At 49.7% G+C, this 17,985-nt stretch overlaps 1 long non-coding RNA gene across 1 annotated transcript in view; it reads right to left on the bottom strand.

Annotated features, from left to right (window-relative positions):
• LOC148404712 (uncharacterized) overlaps positions 1-17,723 on the bottom strand; it is a 52,430-nt gene extending 34,707 nt beyond the window's left edge. The window contains exon 1 of the long non-coding RNA XR_015861346.1: positions 17,599-17,723. This is a non-coding gene — a long non-coding RNA (uncharacterized LOC148404712). The remainder of the gene's footprint in view (positions 1-17,598) is intronic.
• Between the last annotated feature and the right edge of the window lie 262 nt (positions 17,724-17,985).

Below are 17,985 nucleotides of genomic sequence, written 5' to 3'. Positions count from 1 at the left end.
CACTCGCGCACGCCGCCCGGCACCACCGGGAGGCCGTGCACACGCGCCAAGTGGCCGGAAATAGCTCCCGCCGAGTGGATCGGCTCTTTATAAGCACCGCGGAGGAGATCGCAGAGCCTCATTCGACTTCCAGCAGCCGGCGAGCTCGCGCACGCCGCCCGGCACATCCGGGAGGCCGTGCGCACGCGCCAAGTGGCCGGGAATAGCTCCTGCCGAGCGGATCGGCTGTTTATAAGCACCGTGGAGGAGATCGCGGAGCCTCATTCGACTTCCAGCAGCCGGCGAGCTCGCGCACGCGCCGGGTGGCCGAAAATAGCTCCGGCCGGCGGATCGGCACTTTATAAGCACCGCAGATTAAATCGCGGAGCCTCATTCGACTTCCAGCGGGCCGCGCACTCGCGCACGCCGCCCGGTTCAAATTTTCTAAGTGCCAACGGCTCTTGCGCCATAAAGAGTCCGCCTCAGCTGGTTCCCCATGTCGGCCAGAACAAGTGAAAATTCGGCCTCTTCCCCTGGAAGTCCAGCCAAGTTTGGCGAATATTTTCTAAGTGCCAACGACTCAACCGCCGTAAAGTGTCCGCCTCGGCTGGTTCTCCATGTCGGCCAGAACAAGTGAAAATTCGGCCTCTTCCCCTGGAAGTCCGGCCAAGTTTGGCAAATATTTTCAAAGTGCGAACGACTCAACCGCCGTAAAGTGTCCGCCTCGGCTGGTTCCCCGTGTCGGCCACCACAAGTGAAAATTTGGCCTCTTCCCCTGGAAGTCCGGCCAAGTTTGGCGAATATTTTCTAAGTGCCAACGACATTCATTTAGACATGGCGATTGAATGTTTACGTACCGGTAGTTATTGTCGTTGCTTGACGCGCACATTCGCTCAATACCCAGTACTTCCCCCTAGCAGTCATCGTCGCTGCCTGGCTTTTGATGTCCGTTATTGAGGTGAGAATATTTGAAATTGTTGCTGAGGATGCGTGTTAATGCGACGAACGCTTTATAATGATTCCGTTTCTCGCTGTTTGATGAGCCTGACGGACGCACACCCACGCACAATGAGATGCATGAGAAACGGCCTTGGTTACCATCACATTTGAAGCAATGAATACGAAGTTAAATTTTATGACTCGGTGTATAAGTCGAGGTCGATTTTTTTCGGTCGATTTTGGATCGAAAAAGGTCGACCAATACACTCCCAAATACGGTACTTTTCTTCCCAGCGACACTCTCTAAAACTTCTACCACTTCTTCCACATTTCAACTTTCAACTTTCCTTGTACTCCATACTTTTTCTTCCACTTCGGCATGTATTGCATACAATTAGAAAATCTATTCGCCATGTACCTCTCATCTCCTTCAAGAGCTACAGATTTACCGTTTTTATTTCCCATCTTAGTTTTAGTAGTTTCAGTTTTTCCAATTTTTTTTCAATTTTTTTTTTCTTTGAGGATCCTCAATGCAGGTTTAAATATACCTTTCAACAAATTACTAGCCTGTGTTATTGCCGTGGATCAATGCTAGAACTGCTTTTTAGTCAATTTATCCTACCAGTCACACTCAACCACACAACTTTCATGCAAACAGCTTGGAAAAACGGACAAAAAAGAATCTACACCCTTCTTCAATGTAGAAAAATAAGCTCTGTTTTTCTTAACCCGTTCCTTCCACTGGGTTCCTTTCTTGGCTCGGAAAAACCAAAGCCGTATCTCATAGCTCGGACAAACCAAAGCTGTATCTCATGACTCGGACAAACCAAAGCCGTATGTCATAGCTAGGACAAACCAAAGCCGTATCTCATAGCTCGGACAAAGAGTGGACAGGATGGGGTTGAAGCCCCTGGCCTCCGGTCAAAGCATAGCAGGGGGCTGTTTTACGATGTTGTGTAAACAGAACAACTTTGATTGCTTCCTCTACAGCTGGTCAATCAGTTCAAAAGATCTTAGCACTTTGTTCTACTACTTTGTTAAGACAGGACAAATTAGGTTAATTATTACAGGTTACATTCCAACATAATAATAGGATCAAACTAATCTATCAACCCTAACAAGTACCATGAACTCAAGGACGTTTTCAGCAAAGCCAAGGCGACTTCTCTTCCCCCACATCGGTCGTACAATTGTGCGATCGACCTGCTACCTGGCACCTCACCTCCCAAGGGTCGCGTGTACTCCCTGTCTACCCCTGAGCGTAAGGCCACGAAGGAGTACATCCAGGACTCTCTGGCTGCCGGTATCATTTGGCCATCCTCATCACCCGCAGGAGCAGGATTTTTCTTCGTGGGGAAGTGTGATGGGACGCTCCGCCCGTGCATTGATTACCGAGGAATCAACGAGATCACCGTGAAGAACCGCTATCCCCTTCCTCTCCTCCCCTCCGCTTTCGAAAGCCTTCAAGGCGCCACCATATTCACGAAGCTGGACCTTCGCAACGCTTATCACCTGGTACTTCTCCGGGAGGGAGATGAATGGAAGACGGCCTTCAACACTCCTAGTGTGCACTATGAATACCTGGTGGTTCTGTTTGGGCTCACCAATGCCCCAGCAGTCTTCCAAGCCCTTATCAACGATGTTCTGCAAGACATGTTAAATAAGTTCGTATTCGTGTACCTGGATGACATTCTCATCTTCTCCTCCTCCCTCTCTGAACACATCAAACATGTTAGGGCGGTGCTGCGACGTCTCCTTGAGAATTCCTTGTACGTTAATGCGGAGAAGTGCGAATTCCACACGTCTTCCGTCAAGTTTCTCGGCTACGTGGTGCGAGAGGGATCCGTTGAGATGGACCCCGAAAAGGTGAGGCCAGTCACGTCTTGGCCAGTTCCCAAAACACGCAAGCGGCTACAACAGTTCTTGGGATTTGCGAACTTCTACCGCCACTTCATCCGCAACTACAGCACCGTGGCGGCACCCCTCACCGCTCTTACCAGCCCCGCCTCCCCATACAAATGGACAGACCAGGCAGGACGCGCCTTTGCGGAATTAAAGTGGAGGTTTACGTCCGCTCCTATCCTCCGAGTGCCCGATCCCGAGAGGCAGATCATGGTCGAGGTGGACGCCTCCAACGTGGGAGTCGGGGCAGTATTGTCCCAGCGTAGCCACGAGGATGATCACCTCCACCCATGTGCTTTCTTTTCTCACCGCCTGTCATCCGCAGAATGAAATTATGACATCGGCAATCGGGAACTTCTGGCGGTCAAGCTGGCTCTGGAGGAGTGGAGGCACTGGTTGGAGGGCGCCATCGCAGCATTCATCATCTGGACGGACCACTGGAACCTGGAATACTTGAGATCAGCCAAGAGACTGAATGCCAGGCAAACTCAGTGGGCCCTTTTTTTTGGCCGGTTTAAATTCTCGCTCTCTAACAGACCAGCCTCCAGCAACGCAAAGGCGGACGCCTTATCGCGGAGGTTCCCCGGGGGGAGGAGGTGGAGGGTCCAATTCCTACTATCCTTCCGGCGTCTGTTTGGGTGGCGGCCCTGTCGTCAGGTGGTGGCTGCGGCGCGCGATCAACCTGGTCACAGCAACTGCCCAGAGTGTCGCCTGTTTGTCCCCGAGGACCTGCGGTCATCCGTCCTTCAATGGGCACACAACTCCCGCCTCACCTGCCATCCCGGGACTGCCCGCACAAGGTTCATGGTGGCTCAGCGGTTCTGGTGGGCCGCCTGGAGGGAGGACACGCACGATTACGTCCGAGCCTGCCCTACCTGTAACCACTTTAAGTCGTCTAATCAGCCCCTGGCCGGGTTGTTCCAGCCTCTGCCCATTCCCCGGCGACCCTGGTCTCACCTGTCGGTTATCTTCGTCACAGGGCTTCCATGCTTGGAGGGGAACACTGCGGTCCTCACAGTCGTGGACCAGTTCAGCAAAATGGCCCATTTTATTCCACTGCCCAATCTCCCGTCGGCACAGCAAACAGCGTCCATTCTGTTGCAGGAGGTTGTTCGGCACCACGGCATCCCTCAAGACATTGTCTCGGACCGTGGCCATCAAATCTCTTCCGTCTTCTGGGCGGAATTCTGCCGGCTCCTTGGTGCCACGGCCAGCCTCTCCTCTGGGTTCCATCCACAGTCGAATGGGCAAACCGATCGTCTGAACCAGGAGGTGGGCAAGGCTCTCCGGTGCATGGCCGCTGGAGATCAGCGCGGGTGGGCCAAACAGCTTCCCCTGGGTGGAATATGCCCACAATGCCCTTCCCAGCTCGGCCAGAGGTCTGTCACCTTTTCTTTGTGTGTTTGGTTATCAACCGCCCTTGTTCACCCACCAGGAGCAGAGCGCGACGTGCCCGTCGGCTTCGGTTGTGTCCGCCTCTGTCATCGGGCCTGGGTGAGGGCTCGGCTCTCTCTCCTCCGCTCTGTCTCCGGCTACGCTCGCCAGGCCAATAAGCATCGGTCGCCAGCTCCGTCGTACAGCGTGGGACAGCGAGTGTGGCTCTCATCACGGGATCTGCCACTGCACACGGAATCCCACAAGCTGGCGCCCCGCTTCGTTGGTCCCTTCCCCATATTCAAGGTAATCAACCCGTCTGCTGTTCGTCTGCACCTTCCTAGCTCCATGAAGGTCCATCCCACGTTCCACGTCTCTCGGGTGAGACCCGTGTTTGAGAGTCCCTTGGCTGCGGCGTCTGCTCCGCCGCCGCCCCGGTTCGTTGAGGGAGAGCCGGCCTAGACCGTCCGCTCCTTGCTCCGGTCGCGGCGTCATGACTGCGGGCTCCAGTACCTTGTGGATTGGGAGGGGTACGATGATTCGCACAGCTCCTGGGTGCCAAGCCGCTGGATCCTCGACCCCTCACATGTCGCGGAGTTCCACCGCCTCCATCCGGACCAGCCGGGCCCCCGGCGTGGGTGTCCGTGCCGGAGTGAGATGGCCTGTGGGGAGGGTCCGCCGCTGCACCACGCCCCGGCCTTGCCGCCTCCTGCACCCGCATCTGCTGCTTCGACGTCGGCTGCCAATTCTGATACATCAACGAAGTATTGATTCCCCCCGCCTGCCCATTCAGTGTTGGGGGGGCTGTTCCTGGGAATGTCGGGAGTCGTTCCTTGTGGGGGGGTGTCTGTCACGCGTCGGTGTCATCCAGCCACGCCCCCCACTCACCGGGATCACCTGTCACGGGCTCATTGAGAGCACTATATTAGCACAGGCAGCACAACAATCCTTGTCAGCTTGTCTCGTGATGTCTCCGTGCACACCAGTCCTTGGATGATTGACTCCCCGTTTCTGTATGATTCGGTCCTGTTCCTGTCTGTTCAGTGCTACCTTGTCAGTCCGCAGTTGCTCTCCTTGGAGATCACCCGTCCACCACGTCCAGTCATTGCCAGCGCGAAGTCCAGCCGCCAGCTCCTTCCCCTGGCTTGCCATCCGGCTATCCACACCTGACGAGCTCAGCCTCGCCCGTGCGCCGCTTCGGCCCTCCACCATTTCCCTTTCCCTCCAAAATAAAGGGATACGACTGGCATAAAAACAAGTATAAACGACATAATAATAAAACTCACCATTACGTTGAATTAGTGAGAGCACTGAGCTTGTTTCTCAGAAACGAGCCGGCGTAATCGGAGACAATGACACCCGATGTGGTTAAGGGTTGTCTTTTAATGCAGGATGCTTGGTCTCCATGTGCCGAAGCAGTTTTGAAGGTTTCATTGCCTCGTTAGCTAGCCTGTCGCCATATATCATACAGAGCGGGCTTGGCGCGTCAGAGTCACCTGTGGCGATAAATCCATATTTTAAGTAGGACTCCAGAAATTTTCTTTTAAATGCAGCTTTCCTTTTCTTAGAAGTCGTAGCCTCTTCTTCCTCCGTCTCCTCATTCCCTTTCTGAAGAAGCTTTCCAAACATCTCTGTCTCTTGACCTGAACCAACGGATGTAATTGGGAGAGAATCACCAATTTCTTTATATTTTTCAAAATACATTTTTACTCATTTTTTGCTAGCTCTGCGGGCTCGACTGGGGAAACATGTCACGTGACCAGGAGGAGCGTTTGACCTGAATGGATTGTCGATAAAAAAAAAAAAAAAAAAATATGTGCAGCTTGGCGGCCTGGTACCAAGTGACCCATGGACCGGTACCGGTCCGCGAACCGGGGGTTGGGGACCCCTGCTCTAGATCCTTAGAATTTAGTGTTTTGTTTAAAAAAAAAAAACTTGACATTGGACACAAATTCAAAATGGATGCACACGCATTGATTGCATACATCTAGTATACATCTAGTATATGTGTACATATGAGAGCTGCAGCCTATTTGCTCACATAGCTTTGAAGTGAGACTGTCTTTGAAGAAGGGCATGAAGTTCAATGCAAAATCATCCTATTCAGCGGACTACACCGCTTGATAGGGGCGACACCGGGAGGAATTTTATCACAGCAATCACAGCCAAGCCCTGCAAGAATACGTGAGAGAATGATGTACAATCATTGATGTACAAACCAGATTCGGTTTTGAAGTTGGGAATTTGTGTAAAATGTAAATAAAACCAAAATACAATGATTTGAAAATCCTTTTCAACCTATATTCAATTGAATACACTACAAAGACAACATATTTAACGCTCAAACTCATAAACTTTATTTCATTTTGCAGATAATAATTAACTTGGAATTTCATGGCTGCAACACGTGCAGTAGAAGTTGGGAAAGGGCATTTTTACCACTTCGTTACATCACCTTTCCTTTTAATAAGACTTAATAAATGTTCTGGAAGAGAGAAGACTAATTCTCTTAGCTTCTCATGCGGAATTCTTTCCCATTCTTGCTTAATGAATTGCTTCAGTTGTTCAACAGTCCGGGGCCTTCCCTGTCGTATTTTACACTTCATAATGCGCCACTCATTTACAATGGGAGACAGGTCTGGACTGCAAGCGGGCCAGTGGAGAACCTGGACTCTTTTACTTCTAAGCCACACTGTTGTAACACGTGCAGAATGTGGCTTGGCATTATCTTGCTGAAATAAGCAGTGGCATCCATGAAAAAGACGTCGCTTGGATGGCAGCATATGTTGCTCCAAAATCTGTATGTACTTTTCAGTATTTATGTTGCCTTCACAGAAATGTAAGTCACCCATGCCATGGGTAATAATGCACCACCATACCATCACAGATGCTGGCTTTTGAACTTTGCGTTGATAACAGTCCGGATGGTCCGCTTCCTCTTTGGTCCAGAGGACACGACGTCCAGTGTTTCCAAAAACAGTTTGAAAAGTGGACTCGTCAGATCACAAAACACTTTTCCATTGTGCATCAGTCCATTTTACATGAGCTTGGGCCCAGAGAACCCGGCAGCGTTTCTGGGTGTTGTTCATAAACGGCTTTTGCTTTGCAGGGTAGAGTTTTAACCCGCACTTACTGATGTAGTGACAAACTGTATTTACTGACAGCGGTTTTCTGAAGGGCTCGGTGGAGCACTGGGTAGCACGTCCGCCTCACAGTTAGGAGGGTGCGGGTTCGATTCCACCTCCAGCCCTCCCTGTGTGGAGTTTGCATGTTCTCCCCGGGCCCGTGTGGGTTTTCTCCGGGCACTCTGGTTTCCTCCCACATCCCAAAAACATGCTTGGTAGGCCGATTGAGCACTCCAAATTGTCCCTAGGTGTGAGTGCGAGTGCGAAGGGTTGTTTGTCTCTGTGTGCCCTGCGATTGGCTGGCAACCGGTTCAGGGTGTCCCCCGCCTACTGCCCGTTGACGGCTGGGATAGGCTCCAGCACGCCCGCGACTCCCGTTCAGACTAAGCGGTTCAGAAAGTGGTGGCTCTTTCAGAAGTGTGTGTCAAACTGGTAGCACTTTGCCTTAATCAGTACCCAGGAAGTAGCTCTCGGTTTAAGAAAGGTTGGTGACCCCTGTGCTAACACATACGACAAGCTAACAGGGAGTGACCGCTCTGATAAAGTGAAGCAGCTCCAAGCTGAACTGGCATCACAACAGTAATTCTTCACACGGGGCCGTGAGTCAAAAGTAAATCAAAAGTCAATATTACTTAATATTAAATATTACGAAGTCGCCATGTTAATACTGTTGATGTTATGAACCTGTAGACGTGACACAAACCATTACTTTCTGAAAGATATTGTAAATGACAAGCGCAAAATTCACTTGTTTTAAGTTTTAATAGTAACAGCCAACTTTGTATTACTTACAAATCCTATTTAAAATATTCATGAGGCAAAAATAGTTTTAAACTCATGTAAATTTAAGGTATTTCATACAGTTTGTTCAATGTTATCTGACTCTTCAGATATAAATGAAAGGCAGAATTTGTGTTTTTAGAGTTCTTCACATCTACCTTATATTTGCTTATTTGTCATTTAAAAATAAAGACAATTGGGACAATGAAATATGTTTCATAACAGTATGTATTTGCATGAAATATTTGTAGTTAGAAAATGTCCGAAAAATCTGTTGGCCCCCGTGCCCCTTCACTTTATGAAATCTGGACCTCCTTGCAAAAAGTTTGAACACCCTTCTTCTAGTGCCACTGCAGGAGAAGGAGTTATTTCGCATGGAAGGACCTGGGTCGCGAGATCGTAGAGCCGTCGTGTTGCAAAAAGTTGTTCCCAGGTCATACAATGTCATGACAGGAAATGGTGGTCTATCGCAGAAACAGGAGGCATCTACTGAAAACCTAGGAGCCATGGCAACCACAGGATGAGTCCAGGCAGGAGAACAGGCCAAGCGAGTCAGAGATAAGCGCAAGAGAGCACGAAGATGAAGGACAGGATCGTGACAATGCAACAGATGTTCTGTGTAACACAGACGTGAGAGGAAGGGACAACTCCGAGATGACGCACCAGCCCGTTCAGCTGCGCAGGTCTGACCAGAAAGCCTGTGGTTAAACTGCCTGTAAAAAGCCTGTGGTTAAACTGAACCTGTAGAGATGGACCACTAAGAATGACAATCACTGACTCTTGTGGGGTGGGTAGCTTTCATAATCCACTTGCAGATGTGTTCTTAAATGATATGCTGATGTTTTAAATGCTCAGTTTACTTTGCTTGTTTCATATACCTACTTTGCTTGTTTCATATACCTATCATTGTGGGGGTATTTTTCATAATAAGTTCTTTCAAAAATATGTTGTTTTCATGGAGGGGGAAGGTGTACTGATAGCAGTAACCACGCCCGGATTGACCATCGGGAGAACCGGGAGTATTCCCAAAGCGCCGGCCGAGGATTGGGCTGCTGGCCTGCGTCTCTGTTTTCTTTTTTTAAGTCAGCCGGGGCGGCAGCGCGCCTCTCAGAGAGACAGGCCAGGCCACTCAGACCAGGAGCATGTGAGGAGGGAAAGACTATTGATTTATATGAATTAACACCCACCCCCACAGTCCGTATCAACCACACAGAGCGCGTGTGGAGGGAGGGGCGTGTTACTGTCAAGTTCCGTCTGCTGTAGTTAGGGAGCAGTGCAAGTGAGGATAATGGACTTCGAACGTGGTAAAAAAAAGAGGAAAGAGGGACAGTAAAAAGAAGGGTGCTGGAGGAGGACGCGGCCAAATACAGAAAAGTTACAGATTTGTTCATGCATTTAAGTGTGGGTGTGAACATGCACGTGTGGGCAAGGCCAGGGTGGCCTAGTTACATAACTGACTCCTGGCCTGAAAAAAATCTCCCAGTCGGGCCCTGGCAGTAACTGTCGTAAAGAGAGCAGGGGAAGGAGCGTGACGGCTGCCATAAAGTGTACCACCAGATCTTTGACGGACATAAAAGAGAACATACTTATAACGATTATGTGTGAGACGTCTTTGTTACATATAAGAACAATACAATGTGCACAAGTTTATAGACATAGGCACGCTACAATTTGTCAGGAATGCAGCATGAATCTTTCTTGAATAGGGGAAAGGGGAAGTGGAAAGCTGGACTGCCCGTCTGGCTGGTGAGGCTGAGCAGAAGAGCGCAACGTAGCAACAAGCAGGGAGTTGAGGCAGGCGGCGATCAGAGCGTGGTCAAAGGCGGGCAATCGGTCAGGGTAGGGGGCATTCGGAAGCGGTCGGCAACAGGGGAAAAGCACAGGCTGACAGGCACGAAGCACAAGGAGAAAATGGGTGGCATACAGGAACAAACTGACAAAGACATGACCGGATGACAGGGTTTAACTAGGGAGACTAACAAGCAGGTATGGATTAGGGGCGTGGTCAAATGGCAGGTGCCACAGGCACGTGACACAATTAAACTGAAATACACATTTCACACAACGGGTCCTGGATTTTTTTTTTTTCCGGGACAGACCATGAAGCCCGCCATCATAGGTTTGAATGATATAGACCTGTCGCTCTGACATTTGTGGTCATGAAATCTTTCGAGAGGTTAGTGTTGAACCACCTGAACCACCCTGCTTGACCTCCTCCAGTTTGCCTACTGAGTAAACAGGTCGGTGGACGATGCGGTCAACATGGGACTGCACTACATCCTGCACCATCTGGACACCCCAGGACCGTACGCCAGGATCCTGTTTGTGGACTTCAGCTCGGCGTTCAACACCATTGCTCCTGACATCCTCTAACAGAAGCTCATCCAGCTCGCGGTGCCTGCCTCCACCTGTCAGTGGATCAACAGCTTCCTGACCAACAGGAGACAGCGTGTGAGGCTGGGGACCATCACATTCAACACCCGGACCACCAATACTGGCGCCCCTCAGGGGTGCGCCCTCTCCTCACTGCTCTTCTCTCTCTACACTAACAATTGGTCCTCAGGCGACACTTCTGTGAACCTCCTGATGTATGCAGACGACACCACTCTCATCGGACTGATCCAGGACGGTGACGAGACTGCGTACAGACAGGAGGTGGAGCGGCTGGTCCACTAGTGCAGCCAAAACCACCTGGAGCTGAACCCGCTCAAGAACATGGAGATGACAGTGGACTTTAGGCGAGACCCTTCACCACTTTCATCCCTCACTATCCGCAGTAATACTATTCTCTCCACAGACACCTTCAAGTTCCTAGGAACCACAATCTCTCAGGACCTGAAATGGACCGGCAATATAGACTCTGTCCGGAAGAAGGCCCAGCAGAGGCTGTACTTTATGAGACAGTTCAGGAAGTTCAACCTGCCGCGGGAGCTGCTGAAGACCTTCTATACTGCCATCATCCAGTCCATCCTCTGCACCTCCACCACTGTCTGGTTTGGATTGGCCTCCAAACAAGACAAGCACAGACTGCAACGGATAATCAGGACTGCAGAAAAGATGATTGGAATCAACCTCCCATCTATCCAGGACTTGTACCTGTCCAGGACCAGCAAACGTTCAAGTAAATTCTCTAGAGGCCCTTCTCACCCAGGTTGCAGTCTGTTCGAACTACTCCCCTCCGGATGGCGTTATAGAGCTCTGTACGCCAAAACCAGCAGACACAGAGACAACTTCTTTCCCCAGGCAGTTGCTCTGATGAACTCACACCACTCTTGGAGTCTCAGAGTCATTGCTGTGAAATAACATCCTGCTCTCCACACCTATTTTGAATTGTCTGTGTTATGCGTACTATGTGTCCACTCTGCATCCATTGCAGCCTGGTCATCCTAGAAGAGGGATCCTCCCATCTATGGTCTCTTCTCAAGGTTTCTCATTTCCCCTAGTTGGAGTTTTTCCTTGCCCTCCTGGGAGTTTAAGATCAGGGGATGTTTGAGAATATTTGTCAATTTTCGCACATGTCCTGAGTGTTGTTAGTCACCAAAATGTTGAACAGAGGCTGTGATGTACCAAAGTCATATTCCTTGTTTGATCCGCTCAAACATGGCGAATAAAAATTTTTGAATCTCGAATCTTAAAAATCCGGGACAACCAGGAGAATCCGGGACGGGTGGCAACACTAGTTCAACACCTGTAAATACATTCCCGAAACCAATTGGTCTCAGTGGGTAATGAATTTTTCGAAGTTGCCACAATAATAGTAATATTTTTGACTCCCACCTCTTTACTGGCAAGACACCGTGAAGTACTAGAATGATTGGAATCTCCATCCATCTATCCATCTTCTTCCGCTTATCCGGGGTCGGGTCGCGGGGGCAGCAGCTTTAGAAGGGACTCCCAGACTTCCCTCTCCCTAGCCACTTCATCCAGCTCATCCCGGGGTATCCCAAGACATTCCCAGGCCAGCTGAGAGACATAGTCTCTCCAGCGCATTCTGAGTCGTCCACGAGGTCTCCTACTGGTGGGACATGCCCGGAAGACCTCCCCAGGGAGGCGTCCAAGAGGCATCCTGATGAGATGCCCGAGCCACCTCATCTGGCTCCTCCTCTGAACGAGGAGGAGTAGCGGCTCTACTCCGAGTCTCTCCTGGATGACTGAGCTTCTCACCTTATCTCTAAGGGAGAGCCTGGACACCCTGCGGAGGAAACTCATTTCGGCCGCTTGTATCCTGGATCTCGTTCTTTCGGTCATGACCAATAGCTCGTGACCATAGGTGAGGGTAGGAGCATAGATCGACCGGTAAATTGAGAGCTTTGCCTTTTGGCTCAGCTCTCTCTTCACCACGACAGACCGGTACAGAGTCCGCATTACTGCTGACGCTGCACCGATCCGCCTGTCAATCTCGCGCTCCATCCTGCCCTCACTCATGAACAAGACCCCAAGATACTTGAACTCCTCCACTTGGGGCAGGATCTCATCCCCAAGCTGGAGAGGGCATTCCACCCTAATCCGACTGATGACCGTGGACTCGGATTTGGAGGTGCTGACCCTCATCCCGACCGCTTCACACTCGGCTGCAAACCGCTCCAGTGAGAGCTGGAGATCACGGCTTGTAGAAGCCAACAGCACCACGTCGTCTGGTAAAAGCAGAGACGCAATGCTGAGGTCCCCAAACCGGACACCCTCAACGCCTCGGCTGCGCCTAGAAATTCTGTCCATAAAAGTTATGAACAGAATTGGTGACAAAGGCGGAGTCCAACCATCACTGGGAACGAATGCGAATGACTGCCGGAAATGCAAACCAAACTCTGACATTGGTGATAAAGGGACTGAACCGCCCTTATCAGTTGGCTTGGCACCCCGTACTCCCGAAGCACCATCCAGAGAACTTCCCGAGGGACACGGTCGAACGCCTTCTCCAAGTCCACAAAACACGTGGACTGGTTGGGCAGACTCCCATGCCCCTTCAAGGATCCTGCCGAGGGTGTAGAGCCGGTCCACTGTTCCACGGCCAGGACGAAAGCCACACTGCTCCTCCTGAATCCGAGGTTCGACCTCCCGACGGACCCTCCTCTCCAGCACCCCTGAATAGACCTTACCAGGGAGGCTGAGGAGTGTGATTCCCCTGTAATTGGAACACACCCTCCGGTCCCCCTTCTTAAAGAGGGGAACCACCACCCCAGTCTGCCAATCCAGAGGCACTGTCCCCGATGTCCACACAACGTTGTAGAGGCGTGTCAGCCATGACATCCCCACAACATCCAGAGCCTTTAAGAACTCCGGGTGGATCTCATCCACCCCCGGGGCCTTGCCACCGAGGAGTTTTTTAACTACCTCAGTGACTTCGACCCCAGAGATTGGAGAATCCGCCTCAGAGTCTCCAGGCCCTGCTTCCTCAAGGCATGTAGGTGGAATTGAGGAGGTCTTCGAAGTATTCTCCCCACCGACTCACGACGTCCCGAGTCGAGGTCAGCAGCACGCCATCCCCACTGTAAACAGTGTTGACGTTGCACTGCTTCCCCCTCCTGAGATGCCGGATGGTGGACCAGAATTTCCTCGAAGCCGTACGGAAGTCATTCTCCATGGCCTCACCAAACTCCTCCCACGCCCGGGTTTTTGCCTCAGCAACCGCCGAAGCCGCGTTCCGCTTGGCCATCCGGTACCTGTCAGCTGCCTCCGGAGTCCCGCAGGCCAAAACGGCCCGATAGGACTCCTTCTTCAGCTTGACGGCATCCCTTACCGCCGGTGTCCACCAGCGGGTTCGGGGCTTGCCGCCACGACAGGCACCAACAACCTTACGGCCACAGCTCCGGTCGGCCGCCTCAACAATGGAGGCGCGGAACATGGTCCCCTCAGACTCAATGTCCCCCGCCTCCCCCGGGACGTGGGAAAAGCTCTGCCGGAGGTGGGAGTTGAAGCTCTTCCGGACAATCACGCCCTTCCAGGTCTCACTGTCATTGCCCACGTGAGCATTATAGTTACCCAGTAGAACGATAAAGTCCCCAGAAGGAGCGATCTCTAGCACTTCCTCTAAGGCAGGGGTGTCAAAACTTTTTGCAAGGAGGGCCAGATTTGATAAAGTGAAGGGGCCCGGGGGCCAATACTTTTTTCAGACATTTTTTAACTACAGAAATTTCATGCAAATACATACTGTTATGAAACAAATTTCATTGTCCCAATTGTCTTTATTTTTTAAATGACAAAATAACCAAATATAAGCCACTCAGGCAGATGTGAACAACTTTAAAACACAATTTCTGCCTTTCATTCATATCTGAAGTCATATAACATTGAACAAACTGTATGAAATAATTTAATTTACAAGAGTCTTTATTTTTAAATGACAAATAAGCAAATATAAGGTAGATGTGAAGAACTCTAAAAACACAAATTCTGCCTTTCATTTATATCTGAAGAGTCAGATAACATTGAACAAACTGTATGAAATACCTTAAATTTACATGAGTTTAAAACTATTTTTGCCTCATGAACATTTTAAACAGGAGTTATAAGTAATGCAAAGTTCATCCATCCATCCATTTTCTGAACCGCTTAGTCCCCACGGGGGTCGCGGGCATGCTGGAGCCTATCCCAGCCATCATCGGGCAGTAGGCGGTGGGCACCCTGAACTGGTTGCCAGCCAATCGCAGGGCACACAGAGACAGACAACCAATCGTACTCACACATAGGGACAATTTGGAGTCTTTAATCGGCCTACCAAGCATGTTTTTGGAATGTGGGAGGAAACCGGCGTGCCCGGAGAAAACCCACGTGGGCCCGGGGAGAACATGCAAACTACACACAGGGAGGGCCGGAGGTGGAATCGAACCCGCACCCTCCTAACTGTGAGGCGGACGTGCTACCCAGTGCGCCACCGAGCCGCCTAATGCAAAGTTGTCTGTTATTATTAAAACTTAAAACAACTGAATTTTGCTCGTCATTTACAATATTTTTCAGAAAGTAATAGTTTGTGTCACGTCTACAGGTTCATAACTTCAACTGTAGTGGCCACTTCGTAATATTTAATATTAAGTAATTTTTACTTTTGATTTACTTTTGACTCACAGCCCCACGTGATGAATCGCTGCTGTGATGCCAGTTCAGCTTGAAGCTGCTTCACTTTATCAGCGCGGTCACTCCCTGTTAGCTTGTCGTATGTGTTGCATGTTTAGTCTGATGGTGTCTCTTTAGGTTGAAATCCTTAAACAAGGCAACAGTCTCTTTACGAATTAGACAAACACAATTGCCTTGGTTTTCAGTGAAAAAGTATTGTAATTCCCATTTCTCTTGAAAGCGACGGCCCTCAATGTCAACTTTCCTCGTTTTCTTTGCAGTCGCCATGGCAGAAATGAGCGGCGAGGGCTGGTGCTGCCACCTTTTGGTAATAGGAGGAATTACAGTTTCAAGTTTCATGATTTTTTTTTTTTTATTCAGTTTGACAGTGCAGGCGGGCCATGAATAATACATTATAAGACCGAAGCTGTGGGCCGTATGAAATATGACCGGGGGCTGGATTTGGCCCGTGGGCCGGACTTCGGACATGCCTGTTCTAATGACCCCAAAAAGGGTGGGTACTCTGAGTTGCTGTTCGGTGCATAGGCACAAACAACAGTCAGGGCCCATCACCCCACGGAGGGAGGCTACCCTCTCGTTCACCAGGTTGAACCCCAATGTGCAGGCGCCCAGCCGGGGGGCAATAAGTATGCCCACACTTGGTCGACACCCCTCACCGTGGGCAACTCCAGAGTGGAAGAGAGTCCAGCCCCTCTCGAGAGGGCTTGTACCAGAGCCCAAACTATGTGTGGAGGCAAGTCCGACTATGTCTAGTCTGAACTTTTCTGCCTCACACACCAGCTCGGGCGCCTTTCCAGCCAGAGAGGTGACATTCCATGTCCCAAGAGCCAGCTTCTGCAGCCGGGGATTGGACCGCCAAGGTCCCTGCCTTTGGCCACTGCCCAGCTCGCTTTGCACCTGACCCCTTTGGCCCCTCTTACAGGAGGTGAGCCCATGGGAAGGAGGACCCATGTTTTCTTTTCGGGCTGTGCCCGGCCGGGCCCCATGGGTGAAGGCCCGGCCACCAGGCGCTCGCCTTCGAGCCCCTCCTCCAGGCCTGGCTCCAGAGGGGGGCCCCGGTGACCCACGTCCGGGTGAGGGAAAACTAGGTCCATATATTTTATTCATCATAAGGGGTCTTCTGAGCCGTGCTTTGTCTGGCCCCTCACCTAGGACCCTTTTGCCATGGGCGACCCGACCAGGGGCATGAAGCCCCAGGCAACATGGCTCCTAGGATCATAGGGGCACGCAAACCCCTCCACCACGATAAAGTGACAACTCACGGAGGGGTGATTGGATTCTATGCATGTTTTTTTAGTCCTCTCTCTTGTTTCATTGTATTGAATTTTAGCGGAGATTCTTGTTCCTCTCTGCCATCCGGGGAGATGCTGTTTAGACATTGATACTTTCTGCCAAATAGTATCATGCCTGTAATAATGGAAATGCAAAAAGAATACTTGATGGCAGAGAACAGTGGAAGGTAAAAGAACTATAGATCATTAATGGAGCTGTTGTGACAGGCTGTAGGTTCAGTCACATATAACAAGCGCCAATATTCTCACCTCAAAAATATGATATTCACAACATTGTATATAGGTCAAATGATTTACCATGTTGCAAAACATATATTAAAAAATACTATTAAAAAAAACACTCACACCCACTTGAATACACAACTGTGGTTGATCATGCACCAGTTACCATTGTTTGAAAAAGTCATGGTTTCAAAACCGCTGAATTTTTCCAACAGTGGTACGAGCTGTATTTTTTCTTTCTTTCTTTCTGGGAGTCATTCGTTCAGGCAAAGTGACGCAACCCCTCCCACTAAAGTTGTTGGTGCAAATGGCAGATATAGGAGGCAAAAGTTCTATTATGATTTCATATTTACATGAACGACACTCTTTGACAAAGTCACTGTAGTGTTAATTTGATTGCATTGTTGTGTTGAAATTGTTTGTCACCTTAGAGCAGGGGTGGGCAATTAATTTTTCCAAGGGGCCACATGAAAAACATGAGTTGTGTCAGAGGGCCACACCTACGATAACTTAAACCTGCTCAATTTTCTTCCATTGTAAAATGCACTAAATTATTTATTTTAAATAGTTGGTACTGGTAATTAGAAGAATACAATTATTCTGTTTATATTTATATTAAGCTATGTGAAATTGTGGTGTAAAGGTCAAATAAAAAAACAATTATTAAGCAGTACAATTTATTCTTAACTTCTTTAACGTTTCCTCAAATGACATAGCCGCTCCATCTCTGGGTGTGAAGTTTGATAAAAAGTCCTTGTTGGGCTTGCAGTTTTGCTAGCAACGCATCAGCCTCTGATGCGCCCTGTTTATCAGACAGATGTATTTTTTCTCATGCTTGGTCGTGTCGTGGCGACTCAAATTATATTCTTTAAACACAGCGACCTGTGTACCACAAATCAGGCACATGGCTTTACCTTTCATTTCTGTAAAGAAATACTTGGCAGTCCATGTCTTGTTGAAAACACGGCGCTTCTTGTCAACTTTACTTCGCACTGTTCATCTTCACGCACAGCTCACATACACAGACGCTACACGGAAGTGCGACGCCTTTCAAAATAAAAGTGAAACAGTTGTATTGTACGCACGACACATTTTTTTTTTTTTAAATTACGATTGGCCTCATGCGCGCCGGACAGGGACGCACAAAGGGCCGGATGTGGCCCGCGGGCCGTAATTTGCCTAGGTTTGCCTTAGAGTGACTACAGTCTGCAAAATACTATCAATTCTCTGCCATGGCTAACGAGTAGTTTATTGTTTGAAGTTACTTCAAAATACAACGAAGGGTTGACAAATTATTTGGA

The sequence above is a fragment of the Syngnathus floridae genome, chromosome 1, assembly GCF_059516105.1.
Source record: "Syngnathus floridae isolate MCC-2025c chromosome 1, RoL_Sflo_1.0, whole genome shotgun sequence".
In the NCBI taxonomy this organism is placed as follows: Eukaryota; Metazoa; Chordata; class Actinopteri; order Syngnathiformes; family Syngnathidae; genus Syngnathus; species Syngnathus floridae.
Note: the sequence above shows the minus strand (reverse complement) of the source record. Positions and strands in the feature narration are given on the sequence as shown.